Here is a 12,771-nt window from a genome sequence, read left to right as displayed (position 1 = left end):
ACTCTCTACACATCTCTCTGTTGCACTTTTCCTCTTACTGCCTATTTCTTTCTCCTCCCCCACACACCATCATTCATATATGCAAATACAGATGTGGACAAATTTGTTGGTACCCTTACAGCGCATTGAAACAATGCTTCATTCCTCCTGAAAAGTGATGAAATTAAAAGCATTTATCTCATGTATACCTGCATGCCTTTGGTATATCATAGGGTAAAGCAAAGAAAGTGTGAAAAGAGATAAATTATTGCTTATTCTGCAAAGATATTCTAAAATGGCCTGGACAGATTTGTTTGTACCCCTAGAAAAGATTATAAATATTCAGATTATAGTCATATTTCAAGCTGTTTTCTTTAATTAATATCAGACATGCCTTCAATCTTGTAATCAGTCATTCAGCCTATTTAAATGGAGAAAAGTAGTCACTCTGCTGTTTGGTATCATTGTATGTACCACATTGAACGTGGACCAGAGAAAGCAAAGGAGACTGTTGTCTGAGGAGATCAGAAAGAAAATTTTAGACAAGCATGTTAAAGGTATAGGCTGTAAGACCATCTCCAAGCAGCTTGATGTTCCTGTGACTACAGTTGCAAATATTATTAAGAAGTTTCCATGAGACTGTAGCCAATCTCCCTGGACGTGGCTGCAAGAGGAAAATCATCCCCAGATTGAACAGAAGGATAGTGCAAAAGGTAGACAAAGAGCCAAGGAAAACTTCTAAAGAGGTACAAGCTAAACTCCAAGGTCAAAGTACATCTGTCGCTTTTTGAGTGACAATGGGCTCAATGAAAGAAGACCCAGTAGGACTCTACTGTTGACAGCAAAACATAAAAAAGCCAGACTGGAATTTTATTTTGACAAGCCACAATGCTTCTGCGAGAATGTCCTTTGGACAGATGGGACAAAACTGGAGCTTGGACTATTCTGAAGTGGCCTTCTATGAACTGATCCCTGACCTGAATCCTATTGAACATCTATGGAATCTATGGCGATGAAACTGTAGTCTGGAGAAGGCGCACTTCAAACCTGAGACAGCTAGAGCAGTTTGCTCAGGAAAAGTAGGATAAACTACCTATTGACAGGTGCAGAATTCACATTGATAGCTACAGATACTCTAAAGGTTGTGCAACAAAATATTAGGTTAAGGGTCCCATTATTTTTGTCCATGCCATTTTCATTTGTTTTATCGTTTAAAATATTCTGTTGAATCAAAAATCAAAAGCAAAGTCTTAGTTTTATTAAATATGGAATGAACAATGATGGATGCCATTTACATTTGTCAGTTTCAAGTTATTTCAGAGAAAATTGTGGGTTCTTCTTTTTTTGTGGAAGGGTGGCAACAAATTTGTCCACATCTATAGTTTTAAATATACATTTTTAGAAATACTGACCAGCTGAACAAAACAAGATAATTATTCATAAAATAGAAATTAAATAGAAAAAGTAGCAACATTTGTATCTATGGATATTCCAAAATTTTAACAGACATCATAATTGAATTGACATGTAGATTGGTATGAAGGTTCAAAAATAAATTCAGTTTAGCATACTGGCATTATGGTAATAAATACAATGAACAGGGTCTCATGACTACAAATTCAGAAGTGTTTGGCAATGAAGTTAATGTCAGAAATCAGTAAATAATAAAATACTTTGGGACATGTTGTTATTCTCAAATCAGCAATGGAGTAGGGTGATGTGTGATGCAATTACAACAAAGTTGATTATTTTTCAATAAGAGCACATCCCATCATTTTATACCACAACAATTTGGCAATGATTATAATTTTTTTAATTATCAAAAAATGACAGAAAATTCTTTTTAACCATTACTTGTGTTGTTTGTTTTGAGTTCATGTCATGTGCTTTTGTTCATGTTTTGAAATGTGTCTTTGTTTTGGTTGTAGTCTTGTCTCCGCCCCGTCCTTGTCTCTGCCCCTGTCCTGTCTGTCACCTAATGCGTGAACCTATTCACACATTAATTCACACCTAATATACAAACCTAGTTTAGCCCTTAACTTGTTTGTCTGTGTATACCTGTCATGTACGGTGAGTGGAGATGGATGCAATTGCAATTAAGCATTTTATTAAGGAGCAGGCAGACAAAACGTGAGTCAAAACCAAGAACAAGAAACAGGCAGAGGTCATGCAAAGTACAAACTGCAATAGAAGGGGTAATCCAAAATAATCAAAGCACAGAACAAAACAAGATTGAGAACCAGAGAATAACAACATGAAACAAAAGGTATGGTAGAGACAGGTGGCAAAACACTGAACAATACTTTGCAAAGTACAAGGACACATGGAGGGGTTAAATATACTAACTAATCAAGGGCAAACTGAACACAGGTGAGAATGATCATGACACATAAGGGGGGCAACCAATGACAAGACAGGGGAGGAGACAGGACATGAATGAAAACAAAAACAAAATGGCAAAATAAACAGACATGACAGCACGGAAGTGCGCACCATGCCGCTGCTGGCTGTTATGCACACTGAATGCTTCTGCAAGCAGCACTCGACACAAGAGGGAAATCCCTGACAGATCCCCCTCTAAGGGCATTTCTCCCATAGCGCCTACAAATACTCCCACTCGCGGTCCGGCCCCTCTGGGTAAAATGTCCAAGCAGAACCCATGGTCCCAAGGCAGGCACTGTCCAACATGTTGACTCTTCCAGAAGAGCCATGGAGCAGACATGGGTCTGGGACAGACTCACCAGGGTCAGGTGGTGGGGCTGGGACAGGCTCCCTGAGGTCATGAGGTTGAAACAAGGCTTGGGAAGCCATGCCGTCGACCTCTGGCATTAGCAGGTCTTGGGAGGCTGCCTCATCTGCCTCAGGTGTGAACAGGTCTTGTGAGGCTGTGCCATCAGCCTCAGGCAGGAGGTGGACTTGGGAGGTTGCCCCGTTGGCCTCAGGCTTGTGCACGATTTGGGAGGCCGCGTCGTTAGCCTCTGGCAGGAGCCGGACTTGGGCGGCCGCCTCGTCGGCCTCAGGCATGAGTAGGTTGTGGGAAGCCGTGCTGCCGGCCTCTAGCAGGAGCAGAACTTGGGAGGCCATGCCGTTGACCTCGGGCAGGAGCAGAACTTGGGAGTCAGGTGCAGTCAGGCAGGAGCAAATGCACCTTGCAAATTAAATTATAATTTTTTAATTATCAAAGAATGGCATAAAATTTTGTTTAACCATTACTTGTGTTGTTTGTTTTGAGTTCATGTCATGTGCTTTTGTTTATGTTTTGAAATGTGCCTTTGTTTTGGTTGTAGTCTTGTGTTTTCCCTGTCCTTGTCTCTGCCCCTGTCCTGTATGCAACCTAATGCATGAACCTATTCAGACATTAATTCACATCTAATACGCAAACCAAGTTTAGCCCTTAAATAGCAGCGAGGCCACGCCGTCGGCCTCTAGCGTGAGCAAGTCATGGGAGGTCGTGCCATTGGCCTTAGTCAGGAGCATAGTGTGGGAGGCTGCCCTGTCAGCCTCAGGCTTGAGCAAGACAGGGGAGGCTGCATTTTCGGTCTCAGGCAGGAACAGAACTTGGGAGGCCATGACGTCGCTTCTGCAAGCAGTGCACGGCATGAAAGGGAAATCACTGACAATACCCTGCTGTTACTTTGTCTTTTATTGTGCATTTGCCTCATTAAGTCCAAGTCTTGTTTCTCTATGTTCCATGCTTAAACCTGTGCCTGTGTTACCGTATATGATTATGGATATGCCTGTGATAACCTGCCTGTACCTTGACCCCTGCTTTGTTTTGATAGCAGTTCTTGGATTTGTCTAAAAAAATAAAGAACCTATTGATTTTATATCCTGTTAGGCAAGTTAGTTCCTGTTCTCACATTATAACAGCTATAAGAATTGTTCCCTTACCAACGTCTCTTTTATTCTCCCTTGCAGCTTGTCATGTTACCAAGAAACAGGAAAACGGTGGAAAACAGTGTGGCAGTGGGAATGGATTGTCTGCGCTCGAATCTGCAATCTGCACTCCGCTAGGTCATCCACCTGTGGGAAGGGGTAGCTGTCAAACTTGGAGACTTGGTTGAGCCTCCGCAAGTCACTGCAAATCCGTAGACTGCCTTTTGGTTTCAGAACTACCACAATGCGGCTACACCAGGGGCTAGTGGATTCCTCTGTGATTGCATCTCCCAGCATTTTATCTACTTCTTCCTCAATAGCCTGACGATGGGCCTCAGGGATGTGGTAGGGCTGCTACCGGATGATCACTTTTGTGGGAGTTTTAATGTTGTTCTTGTCCAGCTGCATTTGGCAGGGTTCCACTGAAAACACATCCCCAAACTGGTCTATCAGTTCAAAGAGGTCTTGTTGCAGGGCGAGGGACAGCTCTTCTCCCTTGTTGACCAGGGTATGCCCTGGTGGGCCTTCAGGATGGGTGGCTAGCATGGACACAACAGGAACCATCTTGATCCCTTTTTTAATACAAACCCCATTTAAGGAAAAGTTGGGATCAGGGCCGCCGGAACAAAGGGGGCGAGCTGACATTTGACACAGCACATTTCAAACTACTAGGGTGGTGACCCAGCACTCCAGGCAATAACAGACAGGCCTGACTCAGTTGAAAAATCAATCAAAACTTCCAGTTAAGCTGGGGGGGTGGAACATTTCTCCTAAAGGGGATCTCCTATGAGCAATAAAGGGTTAACCACGCTTTGGTGCTCACTAGCGCTTTATAATTGTGCATTCAATCAGTATCGCTAACGTTTCAATATTTGTGTGTTTGTTGACCATATTATTTTATATGGAAGCTCATTCATTTACTGTTGGTAATGCTGTTTCTTTAAATATTTTGAATAATTTAATTTAATATGTTTTATAATTTTCCATAGAAGTGGAATGTAACTGAGTTAACCCTAGCATTGTATAAGGAAGCAGACACTGAGATGTTGTGGGTTCTTTACTGTTTAATAAAATTGATTTAAAGGATACTTGCTTGCAGCATTTGTTGCGGCACATGACATCAAGTTTAAATATCATTTAATATAATTTGAGCTATTAATATCATTAAAAGCATCAAATTTTGCCTCACCACTTTTGGAGTAGTAGTGCTACCCCTGGTTGGGATATTTTCTAAAATGCAATAAAAACAAGGATCTGTGATATGTTAATTCTCTTGAAACTTTATTTAACTGACAAAATACAAGAAACGATTTCCAATGTTTTCAGTGACAAACTTGTATTTTGTAAATAGAAACAAATATAGAATTTGATGCCTGCAACACACTCAAAAAAGTTGGGACAGAGGCATGTTTACCACTGTGTTACATCTCCTTTCCTTGTAATTACACTGTTTAATCCTTTGGAAACTGAGGGTACTAATTGTTACAATTTTGCAAGTGGAAATTTTGCAAGTGGAATTTTTGCCCATTCTTGCTTGATACAAGACTTCCGCTTCTCAAAAGGCCGTGATTGCCATTGTCTGATTCTTCTCTTCATGATGCATCATACATTTTCAATAGGAGACAGATATGCACTGCTGGCAAGCCAGTCACGCACACATACTCTGTGTCTACGAATCCACGCTGTTGTAGCGTGTGCAGAGTGAGGCCTGGCATTGTCTTGCTGAAATAACCATGGACTTCCTGGGAAAAGACGTCACCTTGATGGCAGCATATGTCTCCTTAAAATCCCAATATATGCCAATCGTACCTTCACACATATGCAAGCAACCCTTACCGTGAGGACTGATACACTCCCATACCATGACAAATGTTGGCTTTTGCACTTTTTGCACTTTTAGTTGGCTTTTGCAATTTTTGTCTTTGACACAGAGAACTCGACATCCGTTTTTCCCAAAAACAAGCTTAAACATGAACTCATCTTACCAGAGCCACTGTCTTTCAATCCATTTGAGATGAGCTTGGGCCCAGAGAACTTGGCAGCATTTCTGCATAGAACTGGTGAATGGCTTTCTCCTTGCATAATTGAGTTTCAGGTTGCATTTATTGATGCATTAGCGGACTGTGTTAAGTGATAACTCTTCTCTGAAGTACTCCCGAGCCCATGTATATTTATAACAGTAGCATGACGTTTTCTCACGCAGATGACTCAAAGGTCATGCACATTCAGCAGTGGTTTCTGGCCTTGCCCTACATGGACTGAGATTTCTCCGGATTCCCTGAATCTTTTAACACCATTATGTACTGTAGATGGTGAATAACCTTAACTCTTTGCAATCCTGCATTGAGAAATGTGCTTTTTGAACTGATTGACAATTCTCTCACAAAGTTTGGCACAAAGTGGTGAGCCACAACCCATCTTTGCTTGCAAAGACTGAGCCTTTGTTGGATGCTCCTTTTATACCCAATCATGATGCCCTCACATGTTACCAATTCACCCACTTGTGGAACATTTCAAAAAGTGTAACTTGAATATTCTGTAAAATTGTCACTCTTATTTTGCTCTTGTCCCAGCTTTTTTTTTTGGAGTGTATTGCAGGCATCAAATTCAAAATTTGTTTATATTAACAAAATACAATCATGCTGCTCAGCCAAAACATTAAGCCATTTCTTTGTAATGTGGCACCATCTAGTGGTGTACTTTTAGACTAGCTCTAGTGCCATTTTGACACTAGCCATCTCTGTTTGTCCTTTCCTTTGAGCAGGTGTGTCTAATTTAACTGCTTTAGGCTAAAACCCAATCTGAGGTAGTTTTGTGTTTGTGGGGGTTGCACCATGAAGAAGTCCCTTCTGCCGAAATGCGTTGGTCCATAGCTCATTATTCCCTCTTTTTTTTTTTTTTAACATTTCTACTACGAATTATTATTATACTGCACATAGGCTGCTACTCTTACGTTTACATTATTTCAGCTACTTATATTGTACTCTTGTACTCTTTGCACTATTCTCACTGGATTCACTTTCTAATAGAACTGTGTACTGGTCGGCACTGCGCTGGGACTTACTGTGCCCATTGTCTCTCAGTAGTCATTGTACTGTCTTGTGCTGTCTGCACATGTTTGCACTTGTGCACTTTATGTATAAAATTATGTAAGTTCTGTGTTGTTCTGTGTTTGTCTTATGTAGCACCTTGTTCCTGGAGAAACATTGTTTAATTTCACCATGTACTGACTGGCCGTATATGGTTGAAATGACAATAAACTCCACTTGACTTGACTTGAAATAGCCATTTAAATAAAGGCTTTTTAATAATCTAAATTGGAAGTGTGCCTTGGATTACCTTTTTGGATGGTCATTTCTTTGCACCTTTGTCAGTTAAATACAGGTTCAAGAGAATTTACAAATTGCAGATTTTTGTTTTTATTGCATTTTAGAAAATATCTCAACTTTTCTGGAAATAGGGTTTGTTGATTAATGTGGTACACTTGTGTGTCTTTGTGCTTAATGGGCTGTTGCAGGCAGTAATGCATGGGCCTACCATTTCTGTCACTGTATATGGGCCTTGCCATCAGGCCAAGAACTTTCAGTTTGCACTGGGGATCAGGTGGAGCATTTGGTCACTGGGTTGGTACTCAGAAGGCTGTGCCGGGCAGTAGTAGACTCTTTGCTGGGCCTCCTGTGCCTGTTCCATGTGTTCTCGGACAATTGGGCCAATGTGATCAATGTGGCTCTGTAGTTGTTGCACATATTCGACCACAGAATGGAATGAGGGTTGTTCTTCCCATGCCTCCAGCAGTCCAGCAGTCCTCTTGGCCTCAGACTGAAGAGCAACTCAAATGGGGAGAATCCTGTGGAGGCTTGGGAAGTTTCCTGGACTTCAAAGAGGACATAGGGCAGCAACAGGTTTTACATGGAGGTCTTGATTTGTTGTCCCTGCAACAGCCATCATAAATTCACCATTAGTTTGGACATAAAGGGTGTACCTTGGTCTGTCAGTAGGTGATAGATTTTCCTGGGTTCACTTAGAATCAGGAAGAAGTCTGTGTTCGTCTGTGTCTTTGGGGATTCTGACTTAACTGAAAAACGTAATAAGTTCTTGAGCGATGGTCCGAAATGTGGCCTTCTGCAGGGGTAGTACCTCAGGGTAATGGGTGGCATAGTCCACAATCACCAGGATATACTCATGTCCTCGCAATGACTTCAGCAGGGGCCCTACAAAGTTCAGTCCACTCCTTTCAAACAGGACCCCAAAGATGGGCAACAAGATGAGTGGGGCCGGCGGGGGTTTTTGGGGAGCAGTTAGTTGGCACTGTGGACACCCCGACAGAAATTTTAGAACCTATTCCATACTTTTTCCAGTGAGTTACAGGCCTCCAGGTGGCCTCCTATTGGGTGGGAGTGGGCCAGGTGCAATATTGTGTTGATTTTTGAGCGGGGCACCATGAGGAGTTCAAGCTTCTGGCCCCGGCGGTCCTTACGAAATAGAGGAGGCCTCCTTTAATGAGGATGTAGGAGGCTGGCAAAGCTTAGCCCACATGCATGTGCTCCCTGTCCAATCTGCAATGGTTCGAGGAAGAGAAAATCAGATTAGTTCTGGACCAGCTTCTCCTCACCTCTCTCTGGGAATGGCATCTTTTATCTCCCCGGCATGCTGCAGACAGAGGGAGCAGCTGCGGCACTCATCCGTTGCTGTGTTCCTTGGCTGTCCATAATAGTGGTGCTGAACTGGAGCTGTCCGTTCAGCACCACTGTGCCTGTTTGGGGAGGCGTGATCTGCTGCTTGTGATAGGGCTGGAGCAGCCCATTGTCACACCATTTATTATTAGCCTAATGTGAATTATTGTAGCTGCAGTCCCCTGTCATACAGTTGGGATGCTTGCTCTTTGGCCTGGTGCAAATGGTATCTGTGTTAGCTGACCCAAGGTGTGGAGTTTTACTCTCAGGTCCAGAGTATACAGCATTATATTTTAACTGTTAGAAGGTCACTCCTCCCTATTTTTCCTAATAATGTCTGACACCACAGGGCTTGCGCCCATACATTAATTCAAACAGCGAGAACCCCTGGAGGCTTGGGGAACCTCTCATACTGCAAATAACAGGGGATTGAGCCATTTATCACAGTTATGAGTGTCATTGTGAATGAATTTAAAAATAATATTCTGATTGATTAAACTGTTACCAGACCATCTGTTTGCAGATGATAAACATTAGTGCGAATTGAATTAATCCCCAATAATTTGTACAGTTGGTGAAGTGTGCAGATATTGTGCAGAGGCATAGATTCCGGGTATAGAACTAACATTCCAGTAGAACTAACACAAACCTTTGTGCACACCATTCTAACTGCCTGACAAGGTCCATAGCAATTCTTTTCAAGAGGACCTCAATCAGTGGCGCAACAGCAATTTTGGAGTAGCCGGAGGATTCACCACTGACATTCACAACATGCCCTGTACACCATGAATGCCTTACCAATAGAAATGGCCATGAGATGGTTTAGTGTCTTATCCTGCCATAAATGCTTAGCCGTGGGATTATGATGAGCCACATGGAAAAGCAACGCTGTGCATATTCCACGCCGTGCCTTGCTATGGCAGGACCTATCCACAAACATTTCCTGTACCGTGAATTAGTGAATGGGTGAGGCAAAGACTAATCACCATGTCTATTCCATGCTTTTGTCCCCGGACTTGGACAATGACTGGCACCAGTGGATAATTGTGAACATCCCTGTGCACACACCTCGCCTTCCCCAGTCGTGCATCTCCCAATGCAATGCATTGAATCAGGCTTTGGTGGATTGAGGTCTTGTTACAACCCAAACCCACCAAGGCCTGATATGAACTCCCTTGGATACTCAATGGTATATACCTGATCGATTAGGGGAGGATCTGGACCTCAGTTCCCAATTCCATTTCCATCCTGGAAATGCCTGGCTTCCCTACAGCACCAGCAAACCTGCCTGGGCTTTGACCTAATCCTGGTAGCCATGGGAGGTTCCCCCTTGTGTGGAGAGAGAGGAAGCAGGAGGAGACATTAGAGAGAAAGGAGAGGGATGGGAGGAAAAGTAGGGTGAATACCAGGTCAGGGTTTCCCCTGCCAGCAAGGCAGGAGGAAAGGGTACGAGGGTAGGAGGCATATGGATCACTCATCCTCAGGCTATCCCTATGCAGCTATTGCATGCTCGGTGAGTTCCACAAAGGTCTCTGGATCATCCATGGAGGCCATCTTTGTGAGTGTCATGGCAGTAGCTGGAGGAGCTGCAGCTGGAGGAGCAGTAGGTTGCAGCAGCATCTGGAACACCCGTCAATTCTTGGCTTGCTCATTAGCGATGACTTCAAAGTGATGCTGTTGTTAATGGCACAGGTTGAGAAGGGCGTGGTTGTGTCTGGTGGAGGCTGGCAATGGACTTATTTATCTCACCAATCAGGGAGGTTTCCATGGCGGCATCTGGTTAGCTCTGTCTCTCTCTGGCTCACAGTCTCTACTGAAATGAAAACTTACACATAAGTATGTGTGTTATTATGCTGCCTGTAATAACACACAGGTGAGAACAATCACACATTACCTGCCAGTTCAACCCTTCTCCTCACTCCTCTATCTCTGTAACTGATGCTTGACTATGCCCCCTCTGCCACACCGTTGCCATAGAAATGATATTGTATCAGAAATAGCACATTAATATAAATCTGTGATCATTTGAATTACAAGCAGCACTACTGTCAGAGCCGCTGTTATAATAAATTACTTAATATCTTCTGACCAATCACAATCAGTAATTCAACAGCACTGTAATATAAGGTTTTTCTAAGTTCATTTGCATTAAAAAACCCACTGAAATAACTTTCAATGGTAAGAATGTAATTTTTTTGTGAGGTCAGACTGAAATAACAATCTCTTATCTAAATATTGAAAAAAGTGGTTACATTTTACCAAAAGTACATATACAGTGCATAGGGTACACTTATGTAAAAACACAGTAGGGCAAAATGATCAGTACTGTAGCCAAAGCTAAAGCTTGTTGATTTTTCTTGTGGGGATTATGTGTTGGCAAACAGATTATGGTTACGCCTTTTTAAGTTTTAGTCTGCAAACAGGCCACAAAGCAGAGATTATTACTGCTAATCCACTGAGCACTCAGGCTGAAGCAGAGAAGGCCTTATACTGGAAAAAGCTTGTATGAGATAGAGAATAGCCTAAATCCTTGAAGCAAATGAGAGAAGGGGGGGGGGGGGGGGGGGTGGAGCGAGAGAGAATCATCTCACACTCTTCTTCCCTCTTTTGGAGGTATATCTGGTGTCCTTGAGTGTGCCCTTAGCAGTTTTAAAACTGTCAGTAATACTAAATGGCAAACTGTACCAAGTTCAGCTACTTAAGCAATTTTTTGTATGATCCTCCAGGGGGATACCATGCTACATCTGGAATAGCTATATAATGAAAATCCAGCCCTGTTTCTCATGCCAGGGATTACAAAGGGGGTAATGAAGAGAAGGGTTTGCCGAACCTTTTGTGACATGCATAAGATTATCTAAATGGGCATTCAAAATCATGCTAAATCCTCTAAAGCAGAGCACATTCCTGACACTCTGCCCCCGGCTCAACTCCTCTTCTCCTCTTATACATCAATATTTATATCTGTGTTCTTATCATTCTTTTTCTCTCACCCTCAGTTATTTTCATTTATTCTCACTTTCTTAATTATCTTCATTCTTCCAGTCTTTCCCCTCTCTCAATTTTTATAGTTCCTTTCAAGAGTCACATGATAGTTGAATGAAATTAAATGAAAAGAGGCGATATTTAATCCCTGTTCTTTATCTGTTTCCTCCCCTTACTGATTACATGACCTCAGACAAAAAAACATTTTGCAAATATCATAATTGATAGCTTGTTCAAATGTTTTTCATTTCATCTTGCTGACACCAAGCAAAGCAAGTACTTGGATAAAGACATGTTCTTTAAAAAGAAGACAAGATCCATATTCCTCTCCTCAGTTGTTATTAATGTTATTTAATATATTTCTAGTGCTTATATCCACTTGAACTTTACATAATGTCCTTTGACATTGTACTTATAAATATAAACAAAACTATGAATTCATAAGCATAAACAAAGATATGTTTAAAAAAAACAAATTGATAGGGAAAAAGTACTCAGATACTTTGTTGCAAAGCCATTGTTGGCAATTACAGTTTGAGACTTCTATTATACGTATTCATTCTGCAGAAGTGTGGTTCAATTTTGGCCTATTCCTTTTGGCAAATCATCTTCAATTCACTGAGGGCCATTTCAAAACCATAGATTTTCAATGGGATTCACATCAATTTTCTACCTGAATATTATTGAATAATATGCTATCTGTCTGGTTAGACTAAAAATAACTAATTTTTTATTAAGTGTATGCAGCATAATAAATGTGCTTATTAGAGCAATATTATTAACTGTGTCCGCTATTTTATTAAGGAGCTGCTACATGTTGGAGACACAGTTGTAGCTGTGTGATAGGCTCAGTCAATGCAGAACTTTTAGCCAACGCACATCAGAGATAGAAGAGGAGGAAGGGTTTAGTAAGCACATAATAGCAATGTGCATTTCTAAAATGAGCTTGGCATCACTTCAGTGGAGAGGTGCATGCGAGCCAGTATTTTTTTAGCCCACTTCTTCCCACAGTTATTTTTGTTGTCCTTTAAAACTAAATAAAATGTAAATAATTGCACCGTGGCATGAACTCTGTCATGACTAGCTCTGTGTGAAAGAGCCCTTTTAGAGCCATGGGTTGCACATCACTATCCAATCCCAGGGCAGAAATAACCTATTGCTTACCAGAGTTTATTATGACATGACCCTCAGGACCACTAGCCATAAAGCAACCCCAGATTATTACCATATTTTACAGTGGGAATGTGCTTTTACATACAGT

The sequence above is a fragment of the Pangasianodon hypophthalmus genome, chromosome 22 (assembly GCF_027358585.1).
Source record: "Pangasianodon hypophthalmus isolate fPanHyp1 chromosome 22, fPanHyp1.pri, whole genome shotgun sequence".
NCBI lineage: Eukaryota > Metazoa > Chordata > Actinopteri > Siluriformes > Pangasiidae > Pangasianodon > Pangasianodon hypophthalmus.
The sequence above is the reverse complement of the archived record's forward strand: the minus strand, read 5'-3'. Positions refer to the sequence as shown.